Source organism: Tenrec ecaudatus, chromosome 4 (genome assembly GCF_050624435.1).
Source record: "Tenrec ecaudatus isolate mTenEca1 chromosome 4, mTenEca1.hap1, whole genome shotgun sequence".
Taxonomy (NCBI): Eukaryota; Metazoa; Chordata; class Mammalia; order Afrosoricida; family Tenrecidae; genus Tenrec; species Tenrec ecaudatus.
Genome location: NC_134533.1, coordinates 69,278,133 through 69,298,255, shown reverse-complemented (window position 1 = coordinate 69,298,255; position 20,123 = coordinate 69,278,133). Strand labels below are relative to the sequence as shown.

At 42.4% G+C, this 20,123-nt stretch overlaps 1 protein-coding gene across 6 annotated transcripts in view; it reads left to right on the top strand.

Annotated features, from left to right (window-relative positions):
* NUMA1 (nuclear mitotic apparatus protein 1) overlaps positions 1–20,123 on the top strand; it is a 73,315-nt gene that overhangs the window by 1,920 nt on the left and 51,272 nt on the right. Inside the window, exon 1 of one of the 6 annotated variants that reach the window (XM_075546197.1) lies at positions 111–212. The exons of 1 other annotated variant lie outside the window; for it this stretch is intronic. The gene's annotated coding sequence lies outside the window, so the exon portion shown is untranslated. 4 more of the 6 variants (XM_075546200.1, XM_075546199.1, XM_075546195.1 and 1 more) reach the window with 4 other exon arrangements.

Here is a 20,123-nt window from a genome sequence, read left to right as displayed (position 1 = left end):
CTGGTGCCCCGCCCCCTTCCCAGAGGCCCTCAGGATCACTTCCTTTTCCAGGGCCTAGCGTCCGACAAGAAGCCGAGAAGGAGCCAATCAGAGGGCGGCGCGAGGGGGGCGGGGCCATCGTTTAAACTAATTGTGCGTTCACAGTGCTGGCGCGAGCCCGCGGCGAAGTGCGATCCGCGAAAGCGCGAGGCAGAACGGGAGCGCGCGGCCAGGTAACCGGCGCGGGCCCGCGGCTGGCGTTCGGCTGGGGTCTTCGCAGGGATGCCCGGGCCTAAAGGGGGTGCTGGAGAGGCCAGTGCGAGCGAGAGGCCTCCTTCGTAACCCGGTCGGAGAGGGGAGAATCGATCGGTGGTGGTAAGGTTCGTGAGGAGTGGAGCCGGTCCGACCGAAGCCGGGGTTTCTGTGAGGGAGGGTATACGTGGAGGTGTGTCTGCAGGTGAACTAATGTCAGACGGAGCGGCCGAGCTGGTTCCTAGGCTTGTAACCGAAGGGTCCCATAACGGAAAGTTTCCACTTTTGTTTAACCATAGTAATAGCGGCGGCCCCAGATTTGTGAGCACCGGGTACGTTTCAGGCGTTATGGATTTTTATTTTCCTTAATCTTTTTAACGACCTATTGCGTCGCCGAGTCGGAATCGCGTCGACGGCAGTGAGTTTGGTGTGGTTTTTTGGTTACGGACCTTCGTTACAGCTGTTTCACAAGCTAGGGAATGGAGAGACTCTAAGAGTTTCTTTGTATGGGTCTCGGCCCGCGTAAGCAATGAGCCACAGTATCTATTGCTCCTGTATCCGAATGTTTATTAAGAAAACCCGAGTTATGTTATGGCCTCAGGGGGCGGGGGCGCGGCGGAAACGCTCATTGCCGTCCAGTGGCCGTCGACGCCTTGCGACCCCGCGAGTTTCCGAGACTGTTAATTCTCTCGGGCATGGAAAGCCCCGTTCTCTCGCGGAGCGGCTCCTGGTTTCGCACCGACCTTGCGGTTTGCACTCCAACGAGGATCCCCGACGCCACCAGGACTACTTGTTGTGGCCTAAGTGGAAGGGTATAGGAGTTTTGTGTTATGAATATGTATTATTTGGAATAAGTGCGTTTTCTTGGGCTGAAGCAGGGGATAGGCTTTTGCTTTAATGGTTTTCGAGCCATAGTATTAAGGTTTTCCCATTGCTTAGGGAGACACTTCTTTCTGAAAACATGGTGGTGTTTACTTGCTTCGCTCCTGTTTCTCCTGCTTGGGTTTCTGAAGTTTGGGGCCATCCCTTTACTTACTCCCTGGTAGAGCAGAACCCTTTCATGGGAAGGGAGTTGGGGCTCCCTTCATTGTGGAGCTCTTTTCGCTGCTGAGACTATGTGGAGAACAGTCAGATCAAATGTGGCAACTTTTATCAGTACGTGCTCTCCCCCTCTCTGTTCCTGTGTGTTATTTTCTCCTTTGAGAGGAAGGAGAGCACATAATTCTTATTAAGTCTCTGAAGTCTTTGGCCCAAGTTCAAGCAAATGATGACTAATAACAGTAGTAGTGAATTGCTGCTCACATTTTCTTGGCCAAAATCTTAACCCAAAGCTAAAAGCTGTATTCCTTCAAAGCGGGAAAATCTCATCTGAAAACTCCTGTAAGAAACATTTCTATTTAGAATGTTCATTTTTATTTATGGAATGGGAGGGGGAAGAATCCCTTGAACCAAGATTGAGTTCTAGAACCGTTGGGATGTGGGCAAAGCTGTGCTGCACTTGGCTGAACATAACCAATCGTGACATGTTTTGAGACCATCTCACTGATAAAACCTATGGTAAGAAAATAAACATGTTCACATAATTGAGCCTCTTATCCAGTATACACTAAATATACCAAAAGATAGTGCCCTTGACCACTCCGTAGAATAAGAAGACCTCTCCAAAATGCAACCTCTCACAGTGTTGAACAATTCTAATGAGTAATGACTATTTTTGCGTTGTCAGTGATTGTTTTGTTTTATCATTATATGTTTCTTGGTTTTTTTAAAAAAAAATCATTTTATTGGGTGCTCATAAACAACTCTTAGCACAATCCATACATACCTCAATTGTGTAAAGCACATTTGTACATTTGTTGCCCTCATCATTCTCAAAACATTTGCTCTCCACTTAAGCCCCTGGCATCAGCTCCTTATTTTTCCCTCCCTCCCTGCTGCCCCCTCCCTCATGAACCCTTGATAATTTAGAAATTATTTTTTTGTTATATCTTACATTCTCCTAAGTCTCCCTTCACCCACTCTTCTGTTGTCTGTCCCCCAGGCAGGAGGTTATATGTAGATTCCTGTAACTGGTTCCCTCTTTCTACCCTCCCCTCCCTCCACCCTCCCGGTATCACCACTCTCACCATTGGTCCTGAAGGAACCATCAGTCCTGGACTCCCTGTGCTTCCACTTCCTATCTGTACCAGTGTACATCCTCTGGTCTAGCCAGATTTGTAAGGTAGAATTAGGATCATGATAGTGGGGGTGGGGGAAGGCAAGGAAGCTTTTAGGAACTAGAGGAGAGCTGTATGTTTCATCATTGCTACATCGCACTCTGACTGACTCATCTTCTCCCTGCTTGTTTTTGTTTTTAACATTCCTTCTTGCACTTTATTCCTTTGATGTCAAACAGATGAATATTTCCTTTAGGTGCCTTTTCAGTGGGAATCTGGTACAGGAAAACACTGCCTTGGTCTGCATCTGCTCCAGTACTGATGGATAGTTTTGCTGGGTAAATAATAGGTTCTCAGTTATTTTCGCTCTGCACTTTGAAATATTTTACTGAAATTCTGACTTCATTACGTATGCTATTGAGACTATGCTTGGAATGTAATTATGATTCCATTGTAAGTATCTGCCTTTCTGGTAGATCCATTTTTTCCAGTCATTTGTGTTCTGCAGTTTGGGATTTAATGTTATCTGTGCTACTGGGAGGCATACAGTGACTCTAATTCACAGATGTCATCTCTTTCTTGGTTAAAATGCTCAGTCTTTACCTTCTTAATGGTCACTGGAAAAAGAGGAAGACCGGCAAGGAGATGAATTGACACAGCGACTGCAGCAAAGGGCTCAGACACAACAATTGTGTGCATAGTGCTGAACCCCTCATTGTTTTGTGCTGTTGTGCATAGGGTCACTTAGAGTTGTATCAACAACAGTGCCTCTTTAAATAGGGCCTTTCTCAGTACTCATAGTTAGCTAACCTTGAACCTTTTCATTTTGACCTCCACAGCTCCTGATCTTTATTCAATTATTTTCATCTGTATTACCTTCTGGGTAATTAAGTACGGTATACCTCTAAGTACATTAATTTACTCTTTAGTACTAATTTGATTTTTGAGTATTTATTTGCATTGGTTCTCCACCCCTCCCCCACCTTGAAGCACTTCCATTCATTTTAAAATGTCTTTTTCTATGGGGTCTGTTTTTGTCTAATTTTCAATTTCTTAAAATGCCTATATTTTTACCTAAGTTTATAGTCTATCACATAGTACAGTGATCTGAAGTTTTTAGAGGTATAGTATAATCCTATTTATTGTAACTGACTCTTTTTGCTCATTATGGATTATTTCCAAAAGTATTTTATAATTTTGGAATGTGAGCTTATATTCAGAGGAACATCATCCTTGGTAATCCTATGTGGCCTGGGTTGAGGTAATTTATCCCTAGAATATTTATTTATTAAAAAAAACTTTTAAAATTTATGTGCATTAGTTATTTCTGAGGAGCTGATACCAAGGGCGCAAATAGAAAGAAAATGTTTTGAGAATGATGATGGCAACAAATGTACAAATGTGGTTGACACAATGTATGTATGTATTATGATAAGAGCTGTATGAACACCCAATAAAATTATTTTTAAATGAATTCTATAACTACTGTAATTTGTATATAGTAAGCTATTTAAAATCTAAAGTTTTTTAATAAGTTGGGATTTAATACATATATCATTCTAAATTAAAATATAAAGAGTTCTGACAAATGTCTGTACCAGTGTAAAGCTGCCACCATTAAGCTAGAGAGCATTTCTGTTAGCCCTGCCTCTGTATAGTCCATATCTCCCTTATTGATCACATATGTGTATCCACTCACTGGTATGGACACTGGGGCTATTTCTTGTTTTTTACTATTGTACCTAAAGCTACTGTGAGCATTGACATACAGATATTTGAGTGGGACATATTTATCTTGAGTTCTAGCCTTGGAAACTATGGAATTATTTCAGTGGCAGTGGGTCACCGCAGTGTGTGAGAGCTCTAGTTGCTCCATAATCTCTCCAACACTTGATATTGTCAGTCTTTTTAATATTTTTTCTTCTGGAGAAGTATCTCACTGTAGATTTAATTTGCATTTTCTTTTTTTAGTTGGCATTTTCTTGAAGACTGATTATGTGAAATATCTTTTTGTGTTTATTGGCTATTATATAGCTTCTACAGCAGCATTGTTTGCTTTGTACCTGACACGTCTATTCCCAATCTCAGACCAAAATTTATGTCAATTTTCTCTACTTGTGGACTTGGTATAAACTTGAACTCCAAGTTCACTTACTTTACACCAGGGGTCCTCAAACTATGGCCTGCAGTCCACATACGGCCTGCCGAGGACACTTATCGGGCCCACCGGGTGTTTTTGCCCCCACTGCCTGTCCTGCTTAGCAGCCGACTCGTCCAGTGTGCATAGGAGTTTGTTCATAGGGTTTTTTTTTTAAACTATCGTCTGGCCCTCCAACGGTCTGAGTGACAGTAAACCGGCCCCCTGTTTAAAAAGTTTGAGGACCCCTGCTTTACACACTCATGGTTTTGAATTTTTAAAAGATTGTGTCCTCCCACATCAACAGGTGAGCAAGGCCGGTTTTCCTGATGTACTGTGGACACATTTTTTCTCTAGCCTGCTTTTTCACTGAGTACAACCATAAGATTCTCGATCTCTATTACAGGATTTTCAGTTGCCTCTTGTGGGCCCCAAATCTGGCTTCTGGACTGGTGGGGAGCCCTAATGGTGCGGTGGGTTAAGCATGGAACTGCTCATTGAAAAGTCTGGTTTGAACCTATCAGCTGCTCTAAGGGAGAAAGGAGACTACCTGGGCTCATAAAGCTTTATGGCCTTGCAGACCCTAAGTTGCAGTTGTGCTCTGCCCTGGGGGCCAGAATCAACTAGATGTTAGTGAGTTTGGTTTTTTGGTGTCATAAATTCCTCATCTTGTTAGGACAGCTATGCCCTACTTTCTCTGTGATCTCAGTTTATCTGGGTGTCTGTTAGGATCCAATCAGGGACCACACACTAGTTATTTTTAATAGTGAGGTCATTCAATAACGGGAATTTGTTAAAACACTTGTTGGAAGGCTGAAAAGGCAAAAAAGCGAATCTTAAATTAACTTTGATATTAAAACTACCTTAACCAGCGACTTCCTTCTAGGACTAAGACAAATTAACTTTGATATAAAAATTACCTTAGCCAGCTACTTCCTCTACGTTGGGGTTATCTGAACCTAGAAGTCCAGAGTAGTCTGGAGGAGCTATGCCCCCAAATTCCCTGAGCTAACTTGCGGTTTCTCAGCGTTCAAAGGAGGGGCCTGGAGGAGCCAAGTTCACGTGAACTCTGCCCAGCTAGTGCTGCTGAAGGGGCATAATGAGGCTGGTTAGAATGAAGCTGGGAGGAACCAACTACTGTTAAGCAAGAGCAAGCTATAGGAGGAAGGAAGTCTCTTGTAGATTCCCCCCTTCCATTTTTTCTTCAGCGCCCGCTATTGACATAATCTAACAGGGAACCAGCTGGCACAAGTGAAATGGAGCTGGTTAAGTCATGTTAAGTCCAAACCATGAGCATCGCAACCTGTGTAGGCGGGAAGCAACAGTAACTTAACGTTGAGAGACAACTTAATCACTGGCACAATCGGAAAGAATGTTTAGGATTGTATTTTACAAAATATTTCTAGGTATACTAAGCAGGAAGGTTTTCAGTTTTTCTGGTCCATTATATTGTACACCTGTTACCACCATTAGTCTGCCAGCTTGTTGCATCCTGTGGGGCTTGCATGTGGCTGTGATGCAGGAAGCTATGCCACTAGTATTTCAAACACCAGCAGGACCACCCACGGAGGACAGGTTTCAGCAGAACTTCCAGAGGAAGACAGATTAGGAATAAGGAAGAGAGGTGGTCAATTCTGAAAAATTAGCCACTGAGTAGAATATGCCCTAATCCAAGCAGTCTAGGCACCATATCTCACATTATTAATGACTAGATTCTACCGAAAGTTCCCTGGATTGAGCCAAAGTTCACCCTTTTTTCCCTTAAAATCTTGTTGAAAATATACACAGCAGAACACATCAGTTCAACCCTTCTGCATGTACAATTTAGTGACACTGATTATACTCTTTGAGTTGTGCAAACATTCTCTTTTCTGAGCCGCACTTCCATCATTAACATAAACTCACCCCCCCTGAGTTTATCATCACAGGTGCCTGTGCTATTATTTGAATTGCTGTGGTCAATTTGATCCCATAAACATGGTTTTTCAAAAGTCACAGTGCTCATAGCAGATCTCTTTGACTAGTTAAGCTAAACTATTCTATTTTAAGTAGACTTCATGGCATATTTTTGGTATGAGGTTTAAAGATTATCTCAGGGGAATAGTTTCAGGGACTCATCCAGCCTCCATGGCTCCAGAAAGTCTAGATTCCATGAGATCATGAGATTTTTGAAATGCTATTCTACATTTCCCCCTTTTGATCAAAGATTTTTTTTTTTGTTTTTACAGAATCTTTCAACAGTTCAGTACTGGTAGCTTGTTCATGGAGGCAATTAGCCACATAGTCCACATCCACCACCACCCACTCTTTTCTTCCCTGCAGTTCAGGTGACTAGAGATGATTATTGTGCTTTGGATGGTCACTTGTAAACTTGTAAGACTCCAGGCCCTCCACAGTGAGCTAGGAGGTAGACTAGAAGTACTGAAAACATTACTAGACAAACTAACCGGAATGGCCCATGAAACCATGACTCTAAAGCTCCAAACCTAGGAATCAAATTGCATGAGGTGTTTGGTTACACAGACAGCCTCAGTGGATCCTGAAGACCTGATGCGTGAGCTGTGGGATGACATTAAGAACATCACACATGTAACGGTTAAAATAGAACACCTTATCATTCGATTTCCCTTTTAGCCCATTTTAAAGTTGGTCTAGTTCTTAATATTTTCTGCTTGCTTTCCAACTGAGGTTTTCCTGTTTTATTTTGTAATTGTTGTTAGCTTTCCGACTCTGTTTTGTATGTGTATCAGTCTATGAAATGCAGGATGAGTGACTCCGTAAGGACAGTAACTGGATTAAGCCTTGTGGGGATGGCTGGGAAGGTTGTGGGCAAAGGGGAGCTAATAACTAAAAGGAAATATTCTAAAACGGATTGTGGTGATAGTTGTACAGCACTTCTTGATAAGATTGAACTATTGAACTTAACTATTGATACTTGGATTATGACCCAATAAAACTTTTTTTTTAATGACAAATTTTCTCTTTATGATACTACCTATGTATCATAAATAACTTTCACTTTGTTTTGAAAACTTGACAGATTTTACTGAAGCATCTTTCTTTTTTTTTTTTTTAACAATTTATTGGGGCTCATACAATTCTTATCACAGTTCATACATATACATACATCAATTGTATAAAGCACATCTGTACAGTCTTTGCCCTAATCATTTTTTCTCCTCTTTTCTTTTTTTACATTTTATTAGGGACTCATACAACTCTTATCACCATCCATACATATACATACATCAGTTGTATAAAGCACATCCATACATTCCCTGCCCCAATCATTCTCAAGGCATTTGCTCTCCACTTAAGCCCCTCGCATCAGGTCCTCTTTTTTTTCCCCTCCCTCCCCGCTCCCCCTCCCTCATGTGCCCTTGGTAATTTATACATCGTTATTTTGTCATATCTTGCCCTATCCGGAGTCTCCCTTCCCCCCCTTCTCTGCTGTCCCTCTCCCAGGGAACCAATAAAACTTTTTAAAAACAAAACACACACAAAAAAGAAACAAAACAAAACAAAAAAAAGAACATCACACATGAAGAAAGCAAAAAGCCATTTAAAAGAGCAGAAAGAAAGAAAAGATCTAAGTGGGTGTCAGAAGAGACTCTGAAACTTGCTCTTAATCATAGACTAGCTAAGGCACAGGGAAGAGATGAAGTCAGAGAGCTGAATTTCAAAGGGCACCTTGAGAAGACAAAGTACATAGTAGAATGAAATGTGCAGAGGCCTAGAATTACAAAACCAAGAAAGGAAGAACACGTTCAGCATATCTAAAACTGAAAGAACTAAAGAAAAACTCGTCTTGACTTGCAATATTAGAAGATTCTATGGGGAAAATATTGAGTGATCCCAGAAGCATGAAGAGAAGATGGAAAGGAGGAACTGATACCAAGGGCTCAAGAAAAAAGAAAATGTTTTGAGAATGATGACAGCAGCAAATGTGAAAATGTACTTCACACAATGGATTGATGTATGGATTGTGATAAGAGTTGTTCGAGCTCCCAATAAAATGATTTTTAAAATCTTTTTAAAGAAATCAAATGACAAAAAAAAAAGTGGAAAGAATACACAATCACTGTCCCAGAAAGAACTAGTTGACATTCTGCCATTTCAAGAGGTAGCATATGAACAAGGACCAATTGTACTGCAGGAAGAAGTCCAGGCTTCACTGAAAGCATTAGTAAAAACAACTCCAGGAATTGGACGAGATTGAGTGTGTTCAGGGCGGTGTGCCTATAGATAAGGCTTTCGTAATTGATGGCATACCAATTGAGATATTTCAATAAGCTGATGAAACTCTGGAAGCACTCACTGACCTATGCCAAGAAATTCGGAAGGCAACTATTGGCCACCTGACTAGAAGAGATCCATATTTGTAGCCATTCCAAAGAAAGGTGACCCAACAGAAGGTGCAAATTATAGAACAATATTCATATTACATGCTAGTAAAATTTTGCTGAAGGCCAACTAACATAATTGCAGCAGTACATTGACAGGGAGCTACCAGAGGGTCAGGCCGCATTCAGAAGAGGATGTGGAACAAGGGCTATTGAAGTCAGGTGGATCTTGGCTAAAAGCAGACAATAATACCATCTAATTTTTGTTTGTTTACTTGTATCTTGCAACTTTGCCAAATTCCTGTATTACCCCTAGGAGTTTTCTTTCAGACTCTGAGGCTTTCTATAGAATATCATCAGCTAATAGAGATTATTTTACTTTTTTCCATTCTGGATCCTTGTGATTTCTCCCCCCCCCCCCCTTAATGCTCTAGTTAGGACATCTACATATTGAATATTGAAAAGAAGTGGTGAGGACAGGCGCCTTTTTTGTTGGTATTTACCTTTGTGTAATTTCTTCCCTACTTCTAGTTTTGTTTCTTAGGGATGCAAATATTTCCCCTCTTATATGCCTGTCAGGCTTGCAAATATTTGAAAAAAAGTTTCTTGTTCTCCCCTGATTAATTATCGGTGCTGCTTACCTCACCTTGGAGACAACATAGTTTCCAGGACTTTCTGTGCAGTTGTTTTCTGCATAGACTCTGACTTGGCTCTTCAAAAGTGGAGCACAGGGTTTTCTACTAATGCAAACTGATGTTGCACGTTGAATAACTATGTCAGACTGATGGTTCCTTTTATATAATAAAAGTCTCTCCACCTCTCCTCACAGGCAACTTTTCTTTTTAAAGGCAGCCTCTTAACCATAAATTGCTGTATTAAGGTCTTTTACATCCTGGATTTGTGTGGTTGATTCTTTTATGCTAAATACGGAACATTAATTTTTTTCTTGTAAAATTTCTATCTTATTTATGTTTTTTTATAGCATCAAGCCTATTATGATATTTGAAAACCCAGAACTTTAACTCTTACAACCAAATTATTTTCTACTTGGAATGTCTTGTTGATAGCATGTGTTTTCTGAAAACCAGGAGAAGTTTTTTTTTTTTTTTTTAGGTGATAGCTTTTTTAACGGATGGTCATACAGTTTTGTGAGATGCATATGTCCCAAGTAGACGTGTAGGTAGGATTGGTGGAATGAGGCCCATTTCTGCAGATTCACCCAGTTTTACTGGTCCCTTCCAGATGGCATTCCATGCCATCATTGGACTAGCAGATTCCCAGTAAACTGGAGAAATTGAACATTTTGGAGGGCAATATGTATCCATGAGTCACAAAGGGGTTCAAAAGCAAAGCAAAGGAGAAAACCCTACTGCTATTGAGGTCGTTCAGACTTAGAGACCATGTGTGTAGGCTTTGGAGGCTGTAAATCTATATGGGAACAGCCAGCCTCATGGTTCTGCAGAGTGGCTGTTGGGTTTAATTGACACTGTTCTTGCAGTTAGCAGCCAAACACCTACACCTAATCATAGGGCTCTATACAAAGGGGTTAAAACATTGTATTTTCGGCCTTCAGGGTGTATAACAATAAAGCTTGGTTAGCAAGTGTATTAGTCCATGTTGACTAGAAAAACAAATACACAGACACGTATGTGTATGTGTGAAGAGCTTTATATAAAGAGTAATTGTACATCAAGAAAACATCCCAGACCAGTCCAGATCAGGTCCATAAGTCTGATATTAGCCTGTATGTCCAATACTAGTCCATAAATTTCTCTTCAGACGTATACAGCACATACAATGATGCTGAATGGAGGAAGATCACAGGCCAGTTGGGTGCAAAGTCGTGTGGTTCCAGTGTAGGAGAAGCATCTCAGTACTGGCACTGGTCTCCATATGACTCCATTTCTGAATGTGGTTCCTCAACATGGCTCCATGTGGCTTGTCAGCAGGAGGGTGAAAGCTGAGAGAGAGGCAAGAGAGGAAGTTCCCCAAATCCTCTTGAAGGCCACACCCACAAGGAGGCATCCTCAGCCTGTGACCTGTTGACAGGCTAGACTACACCCTCCACCCCTTCATCAGGTTGGCATGAAGTAATGTACCTACCACAGCAGGCCGTAGGTGTCTTCATTCTGAGTGGTTGGGAGAAATACTCAATTTTGAGAATCAAGCGGGATCCCACTGTAAATAACTGATAGAGTTTTGACTATTCCTTCTGATTTTCCTACATTTTAGTACTTCTGGTGTGAGTTTTGCAGGGAACCGCCTTGCTGTGACTGTCTGCGTACCCTGCATGAACTACAGCAGTGTGGCTCTGCTGACCTCAAGCCCTGGTTCCTTAAACAGTCAGCAAATGAGTAATGAATGCTTGTTCTGTCTCAGCGCAGAGTACGTCGAAAGCAGAACACACGAGAGTCTTTTCCTAGGTAACAACTTTATCTTTTGAGAAAAATTAAAACCTGAAGATTAAAACGAACAAAACCCCCAATTCCAAAGCTGTTGCTGTGAAGTCCATTTGACTCTGGATGGAGTAGAGCGAGGGACTCCACAGGTTTCCTGGACTTTGTCTTCTTCCGGAAGCAGACTGCCAGTTTTCTTCCCTCCAGCTGTAGGCGGGTTCAGACCACTGGCCCTTCTGTTCGTTGTGTTCAAACCACATGTGCCGCCCAGACTGCCCAAACCTACAAATAACTCAGATACCAAGTGAGCACATGCTATTGGGAACATGGTACTGATCCACCTGCTTGGCTCTGGGTTGTTACAAACTTTAAAAAATGCAGCCATCTGTGAAACACAATAAAATGTGGGACGCGCCCCCCCCACCCCCGCCAGTCTGGGTCCCAGACCCTTTGCCATCAAGGCATTCCGGCTCCATACAACCCTACAGGACAGAAGAGAACCGACCCGGAAGGTTTCTTTTTTAAAGTTTTCTTCCCCCTGTCCCCCCGCCCAAGGTTTCTTGATGGAAGCTGATGGCCACACCTCTCTCCCACAGAGCGGCTGGTGGGTTTGAACTGCTGAGCTTTCAGTTAGCAGCCAAGTGCTTAAACACTTAGCCACTAGGGCTGTTTTAAATTAAGATTGTCTTTGTATATAAGCACAATATAATTAACACCCATAGGGCATTTAACAGATTTGATCATTCACTACAAAATCAAACCCACTGCCATCAAGTTGAATCAGACTTAACAACCCAATAGAGTTTCCTAGACTGCAGATCTTTACTGGCACAAACAGCTTCATGGGTCTCCCAAGGAGCTACTGATGGGTTTGAACTGCTGACTTTGTAGTTAGCAGCCCAACTCTTTTCCCACCGTGTCTCCAGAGCTCCTTATATAAGCCACTACACAGTAGTAGTAAAATTTTTTAGCACTGTCTTTATAGTTGTGTACATTTTGTCATCCAGATTTGTCGTTATATTTTTTTCTCCCCTTTAATCTGGAACAGTTAATTGAGTGCTTTCTTGTCTTTATAATATGAACATTTTATAAGAGTTCAGGTTAGTTTTGCAAACTGTCTCTTTCTTTTGATTTGTATGAGTATTTCTCTTGATTTTGGTACTGGTTAGACATTTTTGGCAGGAAAGTTCTAGGTTGACACAGGAATTTGGTTTGTGAAGCTAACACTAATACACATGGGGGAACAGCATATAACTCAGCCAGTGATTGCATTGTCTAATCTGGGAGTGCTGTAGGAACTGAGAGGAGATGGAAATAAGTAGGAAAGACTGGTGGGCAGGTCAAGGTTAGAGGACAGACAGCATTTGAAGCAGTTTGGAGTATGGGTATGGTTACTCATAGTGACCCTATAGGTCAGGTAGAACTGCCCTGGAGGGTTTCTGAGACTGTAGCTCTTTATGGGAACAGAAAACCTCTTGTTTATCTCTCCGAGAAGTCATTCTTGAGGTATGAATCGGGATTGACTTGATAGCAGTCATTGAGTTTGGGGTATGGTTAGTAGATAATCCAGAATTCAGTTTCCATGCCATTATTAAGATTTCATACTGTGAAAAATGAATTTCCACCTCAGAATTTACAAAAAAGTCCCAAATCTTTTGTTGTCTGTTCCAAGTCATGGTGATCCCCTCTGTTACAAAGTTGAGCTGTTTCATAGGGTTTGCTTGCCTGTCAGCGCAATGAAAGCAGGTCACCAGGACTTTCTTGGGATTGAACCACCGGCCTTTAAGTGTAGCAGCTGATCACAGTTGAGAGTTTAGAACTCTGTCTTCCATGGCATTTGCTCTGGCTTCAGACAGGGCTAGAAATACTATCTAGCCATTTAACAGCTGCTTAACTGTAGGGAAGTGTCTTCACTTGCAAAAGATAGTGTGAACAACCTTCTAAAGATTATTATGATTCCCACAATGTCATATGGCTTATGTATTTGAATGGACATATTGGAATGCCTCCAGGTGGGGCGACACTCCCTAGTTCTCCCATAAACCCCACTGAGACATTCCCGTATTTTACCCTCCTGACCCTGAAGATGTCTTAATTCGTCACTCTGGATAACTGATGGCATGGCAATGAGGATGACTTGGCTCTTGCAACAAGAAGTGGGAAGACTGGCTTGGTTCGTTAGTCCTGAGTGTCACTGTTGGGAAGAGGGAGATAAAGCTGGAGAGAGAGGTCTTGGCAAGTTAAAGCCAAAGAATTTAGATGTAATGTTTTTAGGCAGAAGTTAACCTTGAAGGGGTTTGCGCAGGAGAGAGGCACTCGGAAATGAGAGTTAGGGAGTCTCCTGAGGGAAGGACCTTTCCTGGCTTGGAGACCACAGTCCTAATAGGGCAGGGCTTCCCAGTGCTGACCAAATGGGGGTGTGGTTTGGCAGCCTTTCTAGAGGAGGCCAGCATTTCTGCCCCACTGACTCTTCCTGCTTAGCCTCTGACTCACTTCATTGACCTGGGCTGCGTGGCTTCCCTTCTGGTCGCTGTCTGATCTTCAGAACGCCCGGGCTGCCCAGGATGAAACAGAGCTGACCACCAGTGGGTGAGATGGGGGATTGACCAAGCATTTTTGTTCCCTCGCCTCTGCCCGGAGTAGACACGCATTCCACGGCAGACTATCTGCTAGGGATCAATTTGTCCAGGCTCGAGGAGGCGGTCTGCCAGGAGGTAAGCCAAGATGGTTCCTGTGCTTGCTCATGGTTCCTGACCTTTTTCATAGGTCAGTTTTTTTTTCCCCCTGAGCAGGCTCTCAGTTTGCTCTTTTCCCTGATCCAGAGTCTTCAAAGCCATCTTTCAGCCATCTGAAGTAAATAGGGTTTGAGCTGGCTGGATTACTGCCAGGAGGTTTGAGAAACATTTTTTTTTATTGTGGAGTGAGTTTTCAGAGGGTGTTGCTGGCGGCTGCTTTGAGGTAGATTACCCAGACCTCTTGCGCAGCAGAGCTAAACAATGGCTCCTACGCAGAGGGTGGCAGCTGAGAGAGAGAGGTCCTGGTTTGAAGCTGCTGGGTTTCAGCACCGTCCTTCTGGTGTGTTCTGGGTTGCCTGCTGCACCGGTCATCCTCGATAGGGTGATGATGATAGAGAGAGGTGAGGAGCAGGGAAGCAGGGTGGTCTCTGCCGAAGTACGTGTTTGTTTATTGTGCTGGGAGTTCTAGGTAACCAGCTGTGCGACCAGGGACAAGCTGCTGAGTCTCAATGGGCAGGAGTTTTCTCAAACATAAAAATAAGCAGTTTGCATTCGGTGCTCCTAAAGATTTCCTCCAGTGTCAAAATGTATATAATCTGTGGTTGTAAAGTAATGTGATCATTTGCCTTAAATACCTGTAAATAGGTATTTTGCATCCATATGAAATTTGCCCCCTTCCGAGTGATTGTCTTCTCAGCTTTTGCATTTGTTCTGGTGATTCTGATAGTGCTCAAAACACTGAGCCAATTCTCCGAGTATTCTCAGTGGTAGCAAAGCTTCCCGTTGCCTGGTGGATTCAAACTCTGGAAATAGCCTGAAGATATGGTGAGCCAAAGAATTAAGCAAGGCAATACCTTTTTTGGTGATGAACGAGGTGTGACTATAAAACAAGACCTAATTTTTGTGTGCATCTTCTTTGGAGTAGGCTTTCAAACCAGTTGTCAAAGGACTGTTTTTATGAAGATTTTGATAAAATTGTGAATAACTTCCTAAGGAGGCTCTTGATTACAACTGTCATTTGGAATAGTAAGATTGGAAATGTTTGCTAATAAAGGAGTCATTTTCCTTCTTATTTACTCTGCATAGCTTTGCGTATAAATAGGTGACTCCCAAGGGTCGAGAGTAGAACTGTGCTCTGAGGGGTTTCAGTGGCTGACTTCTCAGGAGGAGAATGACAAGCCTGTCTTTCTTGGCCCTTCCTACAAGGTGGACTTGAGTCTCCACCTTAGGTAACTGGATAGAGGAGGAAATGTTAAGGTTCAAGAAGGATTTGTACCGTGGCTGTCATTTGTTCTTGCTCCCCGGTGTGGTTACGTTCCCCCTGGGGCTGCTGAAGCAGGTGTTTGGGAGCCCCATTTTTTGTGGGGGAAATCATGTCCCATGAAAGCAGTGGAGCTCACCTTGCCAGCACCGCCTCGTTTGTCCCGGCCTCGCAAGGTGCCTGCTTTTAACAGGGCACAGCCTCAGCATTTTCCTTCGTTTGTTTAGTGGAAAATATTTGACTTTTCTTTTTTTTTAATTTTTTATTTTTTTGACTTTTCTTTTCTTGGGCAGATTTCTGCCTCACAGATATTCTGGCTTTCCCAAGTTTTACCATTTCAAATCACTTCGTTGATCTTTTTAAAAAAATTTTTTTAGCAGTTATGTGAGTTAAGTGGGGTAAAGGGTGTGTGGAAGATTGGAATGCAAGGTAAGAAAGAGGGCTTGTCTTGAAGGCATGCAAGTAAGTGACCACTCAGGGACAGTTTCTAGAAATGGTGACTAACTCCTAAGTGAGATGTTAGGCAATCTGATTGAAAGACTTGTTGCTAAGTCACAGTAATGCTGCCAATTCTCTTTATTGTTCTAGGTCTTATTTTCCTCATTTTTGTATTGTAAGAGATAAGAGTTGTTTTAGATCTGAAATCAGATAGACCTAAGGAGGTTCGAATAGGGATTTGTCTATTCTAAAATGCTTGACTCTGGGATTGAGGGTAAGAGTGGAATTTTCTTTTGACCTCATAGATTATAGAGACCACACTCTACTTCTGTGGGAGAAAGATGAGACCATCTACTCCGGTAAAGATTTACAGTCACAGAAAAAATTTTTTTAAAAAAAGGTTTATAGTCGCAGAAACCCATAGGAACAGTTCTGCACTGTCCTCTTGGGTCACTGAGTCAGAATGGACAGGAGAGCAGTGAGGTGCGCGCGCGAGGTAAACTATGCTTTACTTCCAGTCACAGATGGATGGCCATCTCTGAAGTAGCTGTTTCGTTGATTACAATTCCCAGGGTTTGGGAGCTTTCTCCTAAAAAACAATCACAGGACATACTGGTCCTGAGAGAAGCCCTTCCGGGGTTGGTCCTTTGGTTGGGCGAGGTTGGGGTGGGGTGGGGTGAATTTCATCCAAATGGACAGACAGTATTGGATATTGTGATGTAGAGGATTTTTGAAGACTTTGTTCCCTGCTGCTGTTGATTTTAAGCCTTCAGTTAAAGGGATTCTCTTATTAATGACTGGTGCAGTAGGATTCGTTTAGAGAAACCGGCAACCACAATTAGAAGTTAAATAAATGTCCAAGAGCAGAGCCAGTTGATGGAGACAAAGCCAGTTGCTTTTCAATACTTAGATTCTACAGATAACCCTAAGAAAAGCTTAGGTAGGTCATTTTAGTGAGCTTGCCAGGCTCTGGGACAGGAGCCTGGGTGGTTTAATGTGGCTGCTAACCACAAGCTGAGCAATTTGAAATCACCGGAGTTCGAAACTCTGGGGGAGAAAGACCAGGCTTTTTGTTCCTGTAAAGATTGGCAGTTTTATAAACCCACAGGGAAGGCTTCTACTCTGTCCTACAGGGCCACTATGACTCATAATTGACTCAGTGGTAGGGAATTTGCTTCTAGGTGCCAGGCAGGGAGATTTGAGTTCTGAATGGAGGAGGAAAACTAGACTCCATACCTCCTAACCTAACCCCTTCTCTCCTCTTTCCCTCAGTGCCCTAATTTTATTTAGGATTGTGTAAACACAGCTTGCCAGTCCCCTAAAATGGGCAACCACATGACATTTTCTGCTGCCTACTCATGCTAGATGTGTGACTTTAGAGGACTTTGTCTTGTTAACACATTGGCTTTACCTGCTCCCTCATTGAAAGAATTTGCCAGTTGTCCTACAGGTAAACAAGATTATTTAGCTTATGATTGCTGACTACAAGATTGGTAGTTCAAATCTACCAGCTGCTCTGAGGAAGAAAGATGAGACTATCTGCTCCCATAAAGATTTATAACCCCAGAAATTCTTTATAGGGTCAGTACAAGCCACAGTCAACTCAGGGACAATGGGGTGGGGTGGGGTGGGGAGAGAGAGAGAGTGTGTGTTTTGTTTTCAGGACCCTGGTAATGTTTCAGTGTTGGCCTGATAATGAAAGCTTTAAAGCGACTAGCTACAGCCACGGAAAGATGAGGCTGTCTGCTCCCATGAGGTAGTCTAAGAAACCGTAACCGTTCTCTGTCATATGAGTTGGGAGCCACTCATTGGCAGTGTTTTGTTTTGTTTTAGAGGGGTGGGGTAAGGTGCCTAGCAAGGAGACTTAGTGGTGTCATGGTTAAAGCAATCAGATGTCTTAATAAAAGTTCGCAGTTTAAACCCACCAGCCACTTTACAAGAGAAAGGTGGGACAGTCTGCTCCCCTAGAGATTTATAGCCTTGGCAAGGCTGGGAGGCAGTTGTTCAATGTCCTTCTGTGGGCTAGAAATCAGAACTGACTCAGCAGCGGTGGGGTTAAGAAAGGACCTTGGGTAATGTGGTTGTTTTATACTCGACTCCTAACCTAGAGGTGGGTTTTAGAACCAACTATCAAGTAGCACTGCAGAAGAAAGGCCTGGTGGCAAAGATTGTAGCCAACCGGTCCCCTCACCACCACCACCAAATGGAGCAATTCTACTCTGTAGGGCCTGAGATCACCATGAATTGACATGCAGGGTGTTATGTGCCAGTGAAGGAATCCCTTAGGAGTGCCAGCAGTGAGTGCTGGACTAGTAACCTAAGGTTGGTGGTTCAAACCCATTCAGAGGTGCCTTGTAAGACTTGCAGTCAGACTGGGTGACGGCCCGGTTATGTAAGGTAGAATTGGAATCATGATAGTGGGGTGGGGAGGAAGCATTCAAGAACTAGAGGGGAAAAAAACAACTAGAGGAAAATTGTATGTTTCATCATTGCTACACTGCACTCTGACTGGTTTGTCACCTCCCCACAGCCCTTCTGCAAGGGGTTGTCCAATTTCTCCCAGATGGGCCCAGGGTGGTCCCCACTTTACACTCCCCCTCATTCACAATGCTATGATTTTTTCTTTGTCTTTGATACCTGATACCTGATCCCTTCGATGCCTTGTCATTTCATAGGCTGGTGTGCATTTTCCATGTGGGCTTTGTTGTTTTACAGTTAGATGGCCCCTTGTTTATCTTCCAGCCTATGGGACCCCAGATTCTATATATTTTGACAACTGGGCACCATCAGCTTTCTTCACCGCACGTGCCCATGTACCCGCTTTGTCTTCAGTGTTCGTTACGGGGTAGGCTGGTATACTTCTTCCTTGTGGACTTGGCTTTGTTGTTTCTTAACTAGATGACCACCTGATTGTCGTCAAGCCTTTAAGACCTCTGATGCTATATCTTTTGATAGCCAGGCACCATCAGCTTTGTTCGCAACTTTTGCTTATGCACCCACTTTGTCCTCAGCGATCAAGTCAGGACAGGCAGGTGTGCTTCTTCCATGTGGGTTTTGTTGTATGACTAGTTTTTAATTAGATGAGTTTTTTCTTATTTTTAACAGTTTTATTGGCACATAATCCATATATTATATATATATATATATAAAACGTACACTTCAGCAGCTCAGTCATATCATGAAGAGTTGTATAATCTATCTCTACCACAATCAATTTGAGAACATTTTCTTCTTTTTTGCACTCACTGTTAGTTTTTCTTATTTTTTGAAAAAGTGTTAAATTCCAATATCTTTTCATCTCATTTCTCCCTCCCCCAATACATTTTGAAGTCCCCTTGTAATATTTTACATGCAAAAGCTTTTTTAATAATCACTTCCAATGATTGGTATATATCCTAAGTACTTTCTTGGGTGTAAAAGAGATGTACACCAGGTGTTGACACACACAAACACACTCACACTGAATTCATTGTTAGCAATAATGCATTCGTTTTCTTCCCTAATTGTTTGGTAGCTGATGGGCCTGTCTGCACTTGGCTGGGTGAGCAGCATGACAGGTAGCATTAACTCCCCAAATTCTCACTGGCCACATCAACTGAGTTGGGAGCAGCAGCGGAGACCAGAGCAGAGAACATGTATTGGGGGTGTGGCACGTGCAGGTGGCTGACTAAGGCAGCCAAATCAGAGCAATTCTAATTTACCAACAGTAACTATCACGTCAGGTCTCGACATTCTCCAAATTGCTTTGCTTTCTGTGACTACACTGGGCCCTGAGGATCATTTTGTGAGCTATCCAGACACAGAGTCAGGAAAGAAAGAAAGTGTGTGCAAAACGAGCTTTTCTTTCATTTACAAAGAAATGCACAAAGATATTCAGAGCACAGAGATATACCATTTGTCCAAAATGGTAACAGAGTAATAGTAGTCTATAGTCCATCAGTAAGAAAATATAAAAATATGCTAGAATAAAACCATTGGATTATTAGTCTGCAGCTTTTAGAAAGTGTGAATTAGAATGATGTTCCTTGATCCTGCAGGGACTGTTCATGAAAAATTGTTAAGTGAAAAAAAAATCAAATTGCAGCTACTAAATTGTGTGTACTGTAATCGGAGTGTTCCGCTAAGAGAAAGCAAAAAAAAAAAAAAATCATCTTTACTATGTGCTCTTATGTTTTTTGGAGCATGGGAGAAATCTGTTAATGCCTTTTAGGAGAATGGAAGATCATTAATATGTCTCTGATCTAGCTTTATTTTGTCTCATTGGTTTTTGAGAAAAGGAAAGTAAACATGTATAACAAGTGAAGTTTCCTAAACACTGTGCTCACCTTAATTGCTTTTTAAGAGGTACTTTCCCCCCCTAAACATTGTGTCCATCTTAATTGCTTTTTAAAACGTGCTTCTGTTTGTTAATTTTTAAAATGAGTTA